Raw genomic sequence first — 14,473 nt, 5'->3', positions numbered from 1 at the left:
GCCATAGGTTGAAAGTTAAACACCTGAAACAGCAGCATTGGACGTCTAGTAGTACACAAAGCATTGTTAAGAAGATAGACTTCTAGCTTTTCCAGTAATTTAACTTCAAAACTTGAACCACGAGGAAGTTCCCGGATTGCGGAATCCTTGAAAGCAATGATAACTTTCCTCCTCAACCATCCACCACGGAAGTTTGCGGTTAAAGAATATAGAACTTTTTCGAACTGCAATCGACTGTGAAATGTGATCAGAGTGCATTATTTTAGTCATAAGAATATCTTTGGTACCTTAAAACCCAGGAGAAGAATATTTCAAATGCTTTCGCCTGCTACTCGCTATAAAATTTCACTCTATGTATTAGGTTGTCCGAAAAGTTTCTTTCGTTTTATAAGGAAATAATAGACGCACAATATTTTTTGTTTTATATTAATTTATTGAATTATGCACGAACATAATAATAAAAATAGAACGAAATGGATCACACCTAATTCAATAAAATAATATGTTGTTCATCTTTTATCACCTTATGAAACGAAAGAAATTTTTTGGACAACCTAATACATACGGAAAGCTTACACGAATACATTTAAATGCTTATTCTACGAACACACACCTTTCGCAGAAGATTTTATACAATGTTATAAAAATATATATTTGAAATTGCTATGGATCTCGTGCCTCAAGCCAGAAATTTGAAAATAGCAGATCCCAAACTCTAAATACTAAAGGTCTTTAAATTCTTCATATATTCTTCCACAAGTTTACAATCTCTTACAAACTTCTTTCATATTTAGCGATCCTCGTATTTATATCTTTTACTTATCGTTAACTGCTCTTAAATCGATATTTCCTACAGAACCATCCAATACCATTTTACCTTCCTGTACATTTTCACCACATTCCTTCACCTTTGCCCGCCAGAAACGAGACAACAATACGGAAGGACAATTTTAGCATGTCCTACTAAACCAACAATCTGAAACACTTTCCAGAAGCCCATCGATGCATCACCAACATAGCGACGTCCTTTTATGAAACAATTTAGCAATCCTCGCCGCTTCCTGCCGTTCCATTTTCTCTCGGTTTCGCGATCGCGTTTTCCAACAAAGCCTGATGTGATCCCTGCATCCACGACCCCTTCTTCTCACCCTCGCCCACCTATCCATCCCCTTGTTTCCGGGGGTTTAAAGAGAAATACAAAGGACTTGGCAAGATGACGAGGGAATTATTCAGTCTAGTCCTGTATTTTGCCGGGCACCGTGCAATAGGCAATAACTGCCTGCCGTAGATAACGACCGAACTTTACCCTTCCTTCGTCCCTTCTACCCCACAAGGGGACAGGGATAATTCGCGAAGACCGTTTTGGAACGCGGGGAATCGACCGGGAAACCGACTATTCCGACCCGACGTAATAATACGTCGTTCGATGGGAGAGACGCGTGGCTCGCATGCAGATTCCACGGCTCTCGATTAATTCCCGCATGATTCCTTTACACCCTCTTTCCTTTTTGCTTCGTCACACGCCCGTTCCAACTCATGTGCGTTCAAATGGGATTCGTTTCGTTGCTTCCTGCAGTTTCTTCAAGGATAACGTCGAACTGTGTTGAATTTCGCGTTTGAGATTTTTCGCTTTCGTTGTTTAATATGGTTAATGTGAATTTCGCGGGTTTTTCAGGACGTAAATCGACGAGGCTTTGATAAATTTTATGAAACGAAGAAATGTGCAGAAATAGATTAATTATTGAAGGTTTAGGTAAAATATAGCGCGTTTGAGATTAAATATTCGTGTTCTTACGTACGATATGCCAAATTGTAACTATCTTCCTTATATTATATTTTCATACAAATGTATAATATCTATTTCCATACGAATATTCTTTATCTATACAAATAGTTTCGTTGCTTTTCTTTTTACAGTTTTAAATATTTATCCTCCAGAACTTTCCCATAATTACAGTACTAAACAATCTAACGATAACAAAAATTTCTTTCCCTTTTACCTTAACGTTACAAGACATGGATTTCATCTGCGCAATACAAATTTCAAACTGAAACGTGTGCGTCTAGGTTCCTAAGTGAAAACCCGAAAGCTTCGATCGATCTTTCCATCGGTAACACGTGACAACATGAAGAATTCTCTTGATAACTCGAGACCGTAGAATTCGAGAGTACATGGCGTTCCAGTCGATCAATCGAGAGTAGGTGTAACGGTGGCCGATGATCGTGCACTGTGCACGAATTACGCCGAATTAAAGTCGCGATAAAGCGGCGCTGTTTCGGCCGAGTTTCCATTTCGATCGCATTTGCATGAGCGTTCCCCTCGTTATCTCGGCTGAACCGATCACGCAAATGGCTCTTCGCCGTCGTTCCGGCGTTCTCAATCTCGTCGGTTGAACGACCGGATAAAACGAGAGCCGAAAGAAAACGCGCGGAACCGCTTCCCCATCGCCGGCAGGGATCTCCGATCCAGGGAATACATTGTGCCTCTCGAAATGAAATTGTCCTATTCCTATCTTCCATCTGACTCGTTCTTCTTCCTCTGTCTTAAAGTCCGTCTCCAACGACTATATTCTTTCACCAGGCGTACTACTCTTCCGCCGCTTAAGCTTGCAGATTCCTTTAATCGTTGTATTTTGTCTGTTCTTCTTATTTCGGTGTTGATCTTTAGCGTACTTGGATAATGGCATTATTTTTTAACGACGAAGAGATTGTGTTATTGTTGTTTTATCCTCCAACTTTCGTCTCTGGAGATTTCCTTCACTAACTTCCCTGACTTTGGCTCCGCTCTTTTTAAACCTTCTTTGTTTCTATTGCAACGTATCTGTGGCTCTTTTCAGCTACACGAACGAGTATATTAAATCACAAAGTAGTGTAACCATATACGTACGTACGTGTGCAACGTTCCATGGACAATATGGCTCCATTTTAACGGAGAAAAGGAGACAGCCACGATTTTCGTCGCGACGATTCCTACCGGAAATTGCAGGGAAGGTGAGCATGCCACTGACGCGACGACGGAAGTGTATAAAGATCATTATGATGTACGTGCTATGAATGATAGTGACGTTGCGAATGTACGCTTTTATGGGCTGTTACTCGAGTTACTGTGATTTCAACATGTCAATTTTAACAAGCGAGATGCCAATTTTAGTATTATTCGCAATTCCAAGGAATAGTGGAATATGTAATTAATTTTGTACTTTTACATCTTAAATATGTATACAGTACAGTATCGCGGATTAAAATATTCTTAAATACGATTCCCGTATAATCTCGATGTTCAATGAAATTTTATTTTTGCAACAGAATAGCTTAGATTCATTTTTTCATTAAATAATATCTATTTACATATCCAGCCTTTAATAATCGTTTGACTATTACGTCGAGGCAGATTCCTATTCTTAAATTAGTTTTACGAAATAATTATACTCTATCGTCGTGCGGAGTTGCATGTTAGTCGATCTTAATAGTAACAGCTCGTCATTAAAATGCACAGTGAAATTTTCAATTGCCTGTAGACGCGTTAAAACCAATGAATAATTCTATCAGCCGGTGTACACGATGCAAATGGAGCGTGTCAAACATTAAAATACTGCTCGTTAGAATTCTCTCACTCGATGGTGTTTCGCAGGAAACTCGCGATTAGTTCCTAAGAAAATATTTCGTGGGAACGAAGACTCTGTTGCTTGGCGAAACCATCCTATACATCTTAACCGAGTTAAAATAGAAAATTTGAATTGAAAAAGCAACTCCATTCTTCTTGAAATAATAAATGTAAAAATGAAGCTGAAATCCTAAACGTCAGACTGCAACCGTTCAAAGAATGCCTGATACGTTTAATATCAAAATTACCCGAGTGGTAAAAATAAAGAATTGTTCATTTTTATAGATACTTTTAACATTACGTATCTGAAAATTATGTATCTGTACATATTTCTATTTTATAGATATTTTTATGCGGAAGAAACGTGTCCATGATACACGTTTGAATATATCAATCAAAAGATAATCCCTATCAAGGATAATTAACATAATTCCGTTAGAAAATGACCCGCAACTAACAACACCGCGATATCTTTAATTTTTGCTTAATTACAGTCTCGGACACGTCGCGTGTCTAGTCGCATTTTTCATGTACATTTTAGAACGAGGTCCCTCTAAAACAAAAACCGAACGCTCTTACGTTGATAAATGAACGTGATTTTTGCATAGTTCGCAAAAAGTAGCAAATTATGTAAGTTGAGTCGCGTGTTAAGGAGTGTCTTTTTTCTTAAGAGAAAAATTGAAACAAGAAATGAAATACATTTCCGGCTACAAATTTACGTGATTTTCCAACTGCTCTATGTGAAACTGATTAGATTTGAAATATGATTATTTGGTATATTTGCCAACGAAATGGCGCATCGCATCATGTTGCTCGCGTGTTTAAGGAGCGTTCGTGCTTTTTGAATAAAGCCTGAAGTATTATAGGTTGTATTATAGGCTAGTAGTTCATATTGCATCGCTTTCTCGATATATTAGATCGTTACGTATAGCAAACGTCAGTTTGAACGACTCGATTTAGATCCTCGATAGATCACGATTGCATTAGATTGTTGTATAATAATTCGTGTTAAGATAAACAGTCAAACTAGAAACAATCTACATCTGTATATATGTATGTAATGTCGTAAATCTCGGGGTAATTCGGGTGATCGATTCTGAATTCTGAAAATCGAGTTTACTGTGAAAATATTTAAATGAAATACAGGAGTAAACAACAATTAATACCAACTTATAACAGTAAACAATAAATAGTAAATAACAAGTTCTGTGCAATGTCTACCTGAAAATCGAGAATCGATTTTCAACGTCCTGAGCTACCGATCTTTCTCCGTCAATCTTCAATGTGTTAAATAATTATTCTTTTTTTCTGTGATCTTGTCTCTCTGTCTGTCCGTCTCTGTCATTGGGAAATGAGTGTCTCTCAAAATGGTTGTCAGTAAAACAAAAGAAGGTCGCTCTGTCCGTGAAACAAAGAAAGTCATGTTGTCCGTAAACACAGACACTATAATGTCTAGTCCCTATCGCAAATTGAACTCTAGGGAGTTGACATATATATACATTACGCACATCAGATTAAAATGAAAATATTTCATCGAAGTATATTTTTGGCAGGTGTGGAAAATAAGTTACAATTAGACTCGTATAATCTTTTGGTCTTTAATTTTTTCTCTCTTCTCTTGTTAGTTAGTGAATGCTACGAAGGTAAATGAATTTACAGATTTATATTTCTTTTGTTTCAGGTAAGACTAATATTCAATATCGTCGATTGAAGCATGAAACGGCTGAAATAACGATAGAGGACGAATGAAGTAAGTCGTTCGAATATCTCGACTAAAAGTGTGCAGAAGGTGATTAAGTTAGGCGGTCGTAGTTGTATTTAACATCTTGGAGTATCGCTCCGCGAAACTTTCAGCTCAGTTCTCGTCGGTCCAAGTACCTCATTTGTACTTCCATTATCTTTGCACAATACACTATCATCCGTAGAAAAAGACGAAATGTAACAACGGCGCAAAATATCCGGATATTTGTTCCTGTTTCAAATTAAATAACGAAATCCAAGATAAACAGTATTTAGTGTTCAAAATTCCTATTTGTTTGGCTCTTCTCCAAAATAGTTGAAAGTTCCAAAGTATCGCGCTATTATCTGTTGCATCCTAACACTCTACATTCTACACTGTACATCTATAATTTACTATCAGTCAAATTGCATTATAAAAGTTATTCAACGAATCGATCTCTCCAAGTCAGTTGCTCGGTCATTTTTCCAAGTCAATTATCGCTTATAATTACATGAACGTCTTTAAAATTCGATAGTCGCTACTGAATACTTTAAATTTAATTAATTTCTACTCAACGACACAATAGAAACAACGTTCGTTGTTCCAATAATGAATCACACAATATGCGTTAACGATAGCAAGGAGTTTCAACTTAGCTTTCATGATTGAAGTATGGTAAGTGTGTACTAATAAAGTAATATTGGTGTACAGTAAACTTATTCACCTCTAAACAACAATTAATACCAATCTATAACAGTAAATAGTAAATAACAAGTTCTGTGCAATGTCTACTTGAAAATCGAGAATCGATTTTCAACATCCTAAGCTACCGATCTTTCTCCGTCAATCTTCAATGTGTTAAATAATAATTCTTTTTTTCTGTGATCTTGTCTCTCTGTCTGTCCGTCTCTGTCATTGGGAAATGAGTGTCTCTCAAAATGGTTGTCAGTAAAACAAAAGAAGGTCGCTCTGTCCGTGAAATTTTCTACGAAAGACAAGAAATGTGACTTTTTACGTTTCTCATCTATCGTCTCCAAAAGTTATTCATCTTTTAACACTTTGACTGCCACGGTGAGTCATTGGTGACCGGAGCGCTTGAACTTCTTACAATTGTAAAAATTGTACGAAAATTGACAGTTAAGACATTTTGGATACAACCGATAAATAGAAGATACTTTGAAATAAAAAGTGCCCCATTGAGCAATTAAACATTTTTATTAGAACATCAATAAAAAAAATGAGGACAAATCTTGCATCTAACGGTGCACTGTGTTTGCATCCATATCTTTGAGGGGCAATCTACGAATATTATTATAAACACACCTTAAAAAATAATCGTAAATGCTGCTTTATAATCGTATAATTGAAGTTAGAAGTGTGCACATACCTTACTATTATATATAGAACGAGCAAATACTGTTTACTAATATCTTCTACACGTTTCAACAATGTGTTCTGCACGTTTTGCTTGCGAAGAAATAAGAAATGCGAATGGTTTGTTGGAATAAACGAAGCCTTGTTGTTATATGTCGCTATCAACTGTTACCAAGGCGCCACGGTGGTCACCCGTGACCACCAATAAGATAAACGGTCCATTGGGGAAGAATTTTGTCTTACATTATCAATTTATTATTATTTTGCCATTATATGCTTTGAATAATAAAAATACTCCCGTGGCATCCTCAGCGAAACATGTGATTTCCGCGTGACAGTCAAAGTGTCAGGTCTATTTAAAGAAGCTATTTGTCGATCCCATTACTAATTGAATTGATATTTGAGATTCGATTATACGGCTCTCCTATTTCCGAAATACGATAAATTATCGATGATCCATGTCGATGGATGACGAACGCATCAAGCGGTTAAGTAGTCGACGATGTCCGTGCCTATAGCAAAATTGGCATTGTCGCGAGCAATTCCAGCATGAGCCAAGAGACCATCGAGGCTGGCTTAATAATGCAAGGAAGCTGCCGCTCGGCCGAGCCAGATAAATTATTCCCCACCATTAGATCCCAACAGAGTTATTAAATTAAATCTTGATTCGCGATATTCTCCGTCTTGACACCTATCCTCTCTCCCTTGCTTGTTAATCAGCCGTACTCACAAATGTCATGGAATAATTGACCGAGTCGAGGGACAAGAGTGAAACGAGCGTCAGCCGTTTTTCAACCGGGCTTAGGGGATGAATTTTGACGACTACGCGCTTTCGTCGGCTCTGCGGTCGATCATGGAGTCTGCAAATGCAACGGGGATTTTAATCGTTGCTGATATTATTAGTTAACGCGCCCCTCGTTACCATCGTCGCATATAACACACTTCAATAAGAGAATTATTACATTCCTAGAATAAAAATTTGTTTGTTTCTGCCATTATCGAAAGCATACAGATGCTTGTGGTAAAATTAACGTCGACTTTTTTAAAGAGAATTCGTAACTATATCTGCTTGCTTATTTCTAATTTATCGCTTTAATTATTCTATCAGAGTGATTCTTATTTTTGAAAAATCAATGCTCCACTTTTTTCTGTCCGCCGATCAGATAGCACTATTTACATTCCATCTGCAACGTTCTTCATCTTCCACCCTTTTCGAAGATCGAAGATGGATCTTTCATTTCTCTACCAACATGCTGATGTGTATTTTTCGAGAACGGCAGCAGTTATCGAAACATGTGTCAAAGGGCTTTAAAAACACCGTCTGCGATCGAACGAAAACATTCCATATAGGAATGTGAAACAAACGTTGGGTTATTGTTCCATTAACGAGTCGGCTCGATTCCCAAGGAACTTTTGGAAAAACAGGAAAACGATTAAATTTGACGTTACATCGATACTTGTAATAATCCAAGTTTAAATATTATAAATATTAAAAAATATTTGTAACGTCATCGATCTCTTCCATTTCTCAATTTACGAAGTTAATCAGGATGGTTTTCACCGACACAATTTTGGACAGAGAAACTCGTATACAAAATAGTGCTTTAAATTGCGCATAATAATATACGCGAAAACAACGAGTACTGCGTGGCGACACGTTAATTCATTCGCCAATTCTAAATTCTCACAAAATGCCCGATAATATCATAAAAAGAAGCGCGGGATCGTTTGTTCGACACGGAAATCGAGCAAGTCTCAATTATGTCGGGAAATTGGAATCGATAAGTCGGCGACGAAAGTCACCGTTTCCACTGTCGGCGATTTCTTTTTGTTCTATAGACAACGTCGGTGTCTGGTGGAGTATCCAATTACAAGTGGACCGCGATCCAATCACGATATCAACTTGAAAGCGGAAGATAGCGACATCCCCGACGCTATTGTCCTCGACGCGACACAATGGTCGTCGACGCGAACGTCTTTCGCGCTGCGTTATCTTGCGTCCGCGGGAATCTCCGCGACTTTCTCCCCTTTCGACGTTGATTTCACCCTTTTGTCAAGCTAAATCGTCCGCTGTTTCCAGTTACGAAATGTTTGTAGCCTGCATTTTCTAGTTCATCGAGTTGAAAAGTTAAGTCAGTTTGCAATTCGAACGGTCGACTGAGAAAGTTTGAGCAGTTGGCAAACACGAAATGTTTCGTTGGTGGCATGTTCGGCTTAAATTTTTTGGAAATTTGTGGTAAACGTTTGATGACAAAGATAAAATAAATTGAATGAAAAATGGAAATAAATTGAAACAGTTGCAGCTTCTGATTTTTTCTACGATGGTATAGTTCAGAAATTTATATTAATATTAAATGTATATAATTTTTGCTATCAAAAGTTGGAATAATGGAAGAATTAAAAGAACCAAAGAAAGAATTGAAATAGTAAAATTTGGAAGATATTAAAGTTTTTAATTTGTGCGTTCGTTAAAAAAAATAGGATAATTTCGACTTTAGGAATTACAGGTATGTATAAAAAGATGTGAAATTTTCTGTAAAGATTTGCATAAAATGAGATTAATTAATTAATTAATTCTGGATTTTAGTAGTCAATATATTGCGAGACTCAAGTCGTTGGAATTTTAATCTTTAAATACCATTCTAAAATTCGGAGAATTTATTTTTCTAAATGAACAGAGAAAGTGACACGTTGGAATGTAAGCTGGGGAATAGCAATGAGGGGTGTCCCTAAGTTTTCTGCAGGTTGAGCACATTTCGCAGCGTGGGGAATGTTGAAGATGTAATGTAGGGTTGTTCAACATGTCCCTAATTTGGGGGACTAGATGCAATTTCAGCTACTATCTGAAATCTCGTGTTCTCGAGAGTTAACGATACACCAATCGCAGCTAAAATTCAAGGAATTTTCAATTCTATCTAAATATTCGTCAGAAAATTCTATAAATAACACTCAGATCTAATTTCACTAAAGAGAATTCACTAAACAGGTTTCCAAACGAACGATCGATCGATAGCGAAATTAATTTCTGAGTCGCGAACAAGCTCTAAGGATAGGTCGAACTCGAGATAATCGAGTTGTCCATCTGTATTCTACATGGCGACGTAACAATGGAATTCGATTAATTCGTCACGTCTAAGCGCACTGTTTCCTTCGGTTCCACGCAATCTGAATTCCAAATATCAGAAACGCTCGTTTCCAAATCTCAAAAGTACAAATCTTAATCTTCAAATATTCGAGATACAGAATTGAATCTTTAACAAAATACATATCCAAGCCTGAGATCGTTCAAAATGAGACTACAAAGTCTAGTTTCGATTATACGAAATGAGATCACAAACAATCTGATTACATCGTAATTCCATGAGAATAGATTATCGTCAGACGTTTCTTCAATTTTATAACGAACTTCCAAACAACTAGAAAGAGCCTCTTTTATAAAAATAGATTATCGACAAACTTTTCGTAAATTTAACCCAATAGAGATTCTTGTTCACCGGCTTTCCACTGGCGCTTTCCTCGGCCTCGAAACAGAACAGGTGCTGGTATATCGTAGTCGACACTGTGGGTCAGGTTATATAGGGTCGAAAGGATGTATCGATTTCACTGGTGGACCAGTGTTAGTCGGCGTAAGTGACGAGGTGTCGTATAAATTACCGGAATAAACGAGCCAGGTGTGCTTGACTTTGGCCGTTCGCGCGACACCGTTCACCTGACATCCACAGCTGTGACAGGTCGACATTCTGCACGCGGAATTGGTCCACTCGTTGCCAGATGGAGAGAGGAGGAGAGAGAAACCAATCGGGCCTGGACAACTCCTGAGCATCGTTCGACTGTCGTTGCTTCGTCCCACGATGGACCCTAATGAGCTTTCGCGATTGCTATCTGCCAGGTTTCCGCCCTTCTCGTTTCTCCAACCGATTTCGATTCAACGTACCAGCGTACAGCTGTGTGCCGATTAGGATTACTGCATATGAACGTTACATGTCAGCATTGCATCTGCGTTCAGTCATTTCCTTTTCGATGAAGATGAAACGACAAGTTGGTAGCAGAAGTCGCGTTACGTTTAAATTTATGCACATGGATTTATGTATTCATACGATATATTCGCACGAAGGTATTCCAACATTTGTAGGAAACGGTTATAAATGTATTATGTGTACATTTTGTACGAAACATTTGTAAATTTAATTAGCGCTGTAATGATATTCATGATTATAGTGGTTCAGTGTGAAGTAAATCTGAAAGTACATCGAAGCTATAAGATATTTAGTGCTGAGATACTATGGTTATATTATATATTCATTGGAACCAACTTTTACGCTTATTATATGTTGTATATTAATTTCTAATAAATCTATGTTTTTATAATATTCTCAGATTGGTCCCAAATTTTACCAATATAATCGTGAAAGTCGTATCTCATAACAGTGCAAAAGAAATTTCAAAATGCTCTATATAGTGTATTCTGTGGTGAATATCCAAATATTTTTGTGTTATCATACCAGCTACTCATAAAAGTTTCGTACGTCTTTCATCACTGAGTTTTTCCAGAACTCAGTTTTTGATTACTTGGTATTGTTCTCTTATATTCATTCGACTAATACACTATGCATAATTATTCCAGCCATCCAAAAGCCAAACCGATTCACTCCAATTTCCAAACACTTCTTAATCCTGTTAATATCAGAATACACGATTAGCGTTTAATTAAAAAAAAAAAAAAAAAAATAATTAAACCTCAATAGAGTCACATACGGCAACATCTTCCTGTTACCATACTTTACACCCAAGCTTCTCTTTTTTTACCCGCGATTTTCAAAATTGAATTTTCTTGCGAAACAATGCCACGCATCAACAACTGTGCATTCCTCCTCATACGCGTCAACGCAGACGGAAGCGCAAAAAACGTTTTCTAATAACTGAAACCCAGGAGTTTGTATAATATCTCTCGAGATAAGCCGGGAAAGAGTGCAGAAACTCGATTAAAAAACTGACCAAGTCCTGGCGAGCACATATTCGTTCGCACCGTATTCGAGGGACACGTCGGAGGCGCGATAACGACAGTTCTTTATATTCCGCCTACGTCCGATATAACGAATCCTCTCGTTAGCGCGATTTCGACGTTTTCGCCCGTTACTTGCACCCTTTTCTCCCCCTACACCCCGTTATATCCGCGATTCCCTCGTATCCAATGACGCTGGACCATCCAACCCATTCAATTTTTTTGCCTTTCTCCATTTCTTTTCACCCTAGGACGGTCATGGACTAGGCGACAGATTTTAATTAGCGATATATGCGTGCGATCGAACCTCGTCCCCGCAGCTTGCGCGTTTCTTTCGCATTCCCACACCCTCGACAACCTTTATCTTGTTTTCTACCCTGTTACAACGAACCCGCTCTTTCAGCACTGTATTCTTGCCGCCTGAATGCTTTTCTTCTTTTTATTCGTTCTTTTCGAGTTTGTCCCCTGCCCCTACCTTTTTTCTGCTCTTGTGAAAAATGTCAGATCCACGACGAGAAGCTTGCTAGTTCCTTTTTATCGAGGTCTCCCGTTATCTCGTCGCGTTCGTCATTTTAATCGCGAACCGCGGATGAATTCATCGTCGAGAAAAGGACAGGTTCCTCTACTTCTTCTTCTGTTTTAATCTTCCTATCGCTTTTACTACGAATGTCATGGCGATTCGGGTGATATAAAGCAACCAGGTATACGCGACATTCTCGAGATAAGGAGTTTTTGTTCCTGCTGCGAACCGCAGGGTTTGTTACCCCAGTTTGTCATCGACTTGCATAATACTGGACTCGTTATATTGTTCTATCCAGATAACCCTTTTCTTTTATTTCTTTAGATTTCTTTTTTTTTTCTTAGTTTATTCTATTTCCGTTTTTTTCATTTTTGATTTAGCAAAAGAACTTGAAGAGGTATTCTCCAGTAGATGCTTTCTGTTTACACTTCTCTCTCTTCGTTTTCGTATTGCGACTACTGGAACGGAGGATAGTTGATGAAAGCGACACAAGCTTAAGCGCTTTTGTCCTGCCGCGTTTGAGGGCCGCGTTGAGCTTAATAATCTTGAGGTTCGTTAACGGAAGCGCAGTGAATGAAAATATTTCCTGATGAACTGAAGTCCTGGTAAATGTTCATTGTCTGTTTTTCCTCTCGTTTCTTTCTTCTATTTCTGTGGAAATTTCCTTTGACCGAGGATGACCTGTTATGGCTGAACGAAGCCTTTTTTTTTCTTTCAAAAGGTACCTTTCACAATCACCTTAGTTAACGAGAGTTTCATTAGCGGAAACGTAAATAGGTTTCATTACCGTGCAATTTACTTCGCGTATTAATTTCTTTGGCTGTCCACTTCTTTAGGCGTGTCACTTGTCGCGCTTCTCTGCTCAAAGCATTCATTACCTCCGGATAATTGCATATCCTAGCGAAGAACGTTGTGTTACAAGAAACATATATAAATTCGTTCGTTTTAAACAGGATCATTTTGAATTCTAACATAAATATATATCCGTTCTGTTTTTATCTTTATTTACAAACAAGACAAATGGGACAAATGTATGTTTCGACACAATAGTTTAATACTACGTCATATCGATCATCTTCAAACCTATCGTGTCTTCTTATCGTTAAAAAAATTAATTCTCCATGAAATATTCAGTTTTTTTGTCATAAAAATTCCTGCTCCTTTACAATGAATAAAAGTGTCATAATTGTATATAGTGTCATAAATTATCTTTATTAAAACGAAAATTGTAAATATTACATTTTTCGATTTGCTAAAAATTCTCTACTGCGACATTATCAGGCCTAGATTGAATCAACAGTATAATAATAATAAATTAACTATATTAAATCAATAGCAACGGTAAAAATATTTCCAAGTTAAATATCCGCAAATACCGTATTCATTGTCTCGCTAAAAACTCTGCATCATAACATTACCAATCATAAAAGATATAACTTAGAAAAAACGAAGTTGGCACCCCGCTGGGGGTAGCCGCCCACATGCTATATTTATTTTTTATTTTTATTTTTTTTCTTCGCCAACAAGATATAACACTTTACCAAATGTCCATAAGGACAAATTGTAAAATAACCAAAATAAAAAAAAAAAAAAATAACATTACCAAACCTCAGACCGAACTAGGAAACTAATAACAATAACCTACCCCACAATAGACGTTTAAAGGATCTACTCGACATTCCTGAAGCGGAACGTCGACTACGGATCTTCCCTAACAAGAACCATCCCGTATCAGTATATTCATGTGGTGGAAAAAAATAACCCTAGTTTTGCAGGAGTCTGTCGGACACCATTAAAAGCAGCCGTCCACGGCCACCCATACCCATACGCACCGTCTATAGTACTCTATGGAGGATACAGTGCCATCGAACATCGCATTAGATTTCCCTCGGGGAAAGTTCGAAAACAGACAAATAGTTTATCTCGCGTTGGAAACTGGTCAGCTACCGTGACTGTCAGATTCCAATAACATTTTTTCATCCACCTCTACGCCATGGTTCAGGCGTCGAGGTAAATGGAATAGCTTGGTATCATGGGAATACCTGGAGCAACGCACGAAATGGTCGACGATTCGAAAGCTTTCAAGCCAGTTGGGGCTAACCGCGATCCCACTCCTCTGGTTCTGGCATTTCACTCCTCTCGTGGAGACTCTTCAACCATCCCTATTCCTCTCTCTCTCTCTCTCGTTCTATATTCGTCCTTTTCCTTCCTTGGCTCTCTATCTCTCGAAAGCCTTCGCCAGACCGCTGGATA

The 14,473-nt window shown here is 37.8% G+C and overlaps 2 protein-coding genes across 6 annotated transcripts in view; one reads left to right on the top strand and one right to left on the bottom strand.

Annotated features, from left to right (window-relative positions):
• LOC132916297 (prolyl 4-hydroxylase subunit alpha-1) overlaps positions 1–14,473 on the bottom strand; it is a 295,125-nt gene that overhangs the window by 14,697 nt on the left and 265,955 nt on the right. The gene's annotated exons all lie outside the window — the stretch shown is intronic.
• The window catches only part of LOC132916426 (caspase-1-like), a 223,250-nt gene that overhangs the window by 182,129 nt on the left and 26,648 nt on the right, over positions 1–14,473 (top strand). The window lies entirely within an intron of this gene.

Source organism: Bombus pascuorum, chromosome 1 (genome assembly GCF_905332965.1).
Source record: "Bombus pascuorum chromosome 1, iyBomPasc1.1, whole genome shotgun sequence".
In the NCBI taxonomy this organism is placed as follows: domain Eukaryota; kingdom Metazoa; phylum Arthropoda; class Insecta; order Hymenoptera; family Apidae; genus Bombus; species Bombus pascuorum.
The sequence above is the reverse complement of the archived record's forward strand: the minus strand, read 5'-3'. Positions and strand labels throughout refer to the sequence as shown.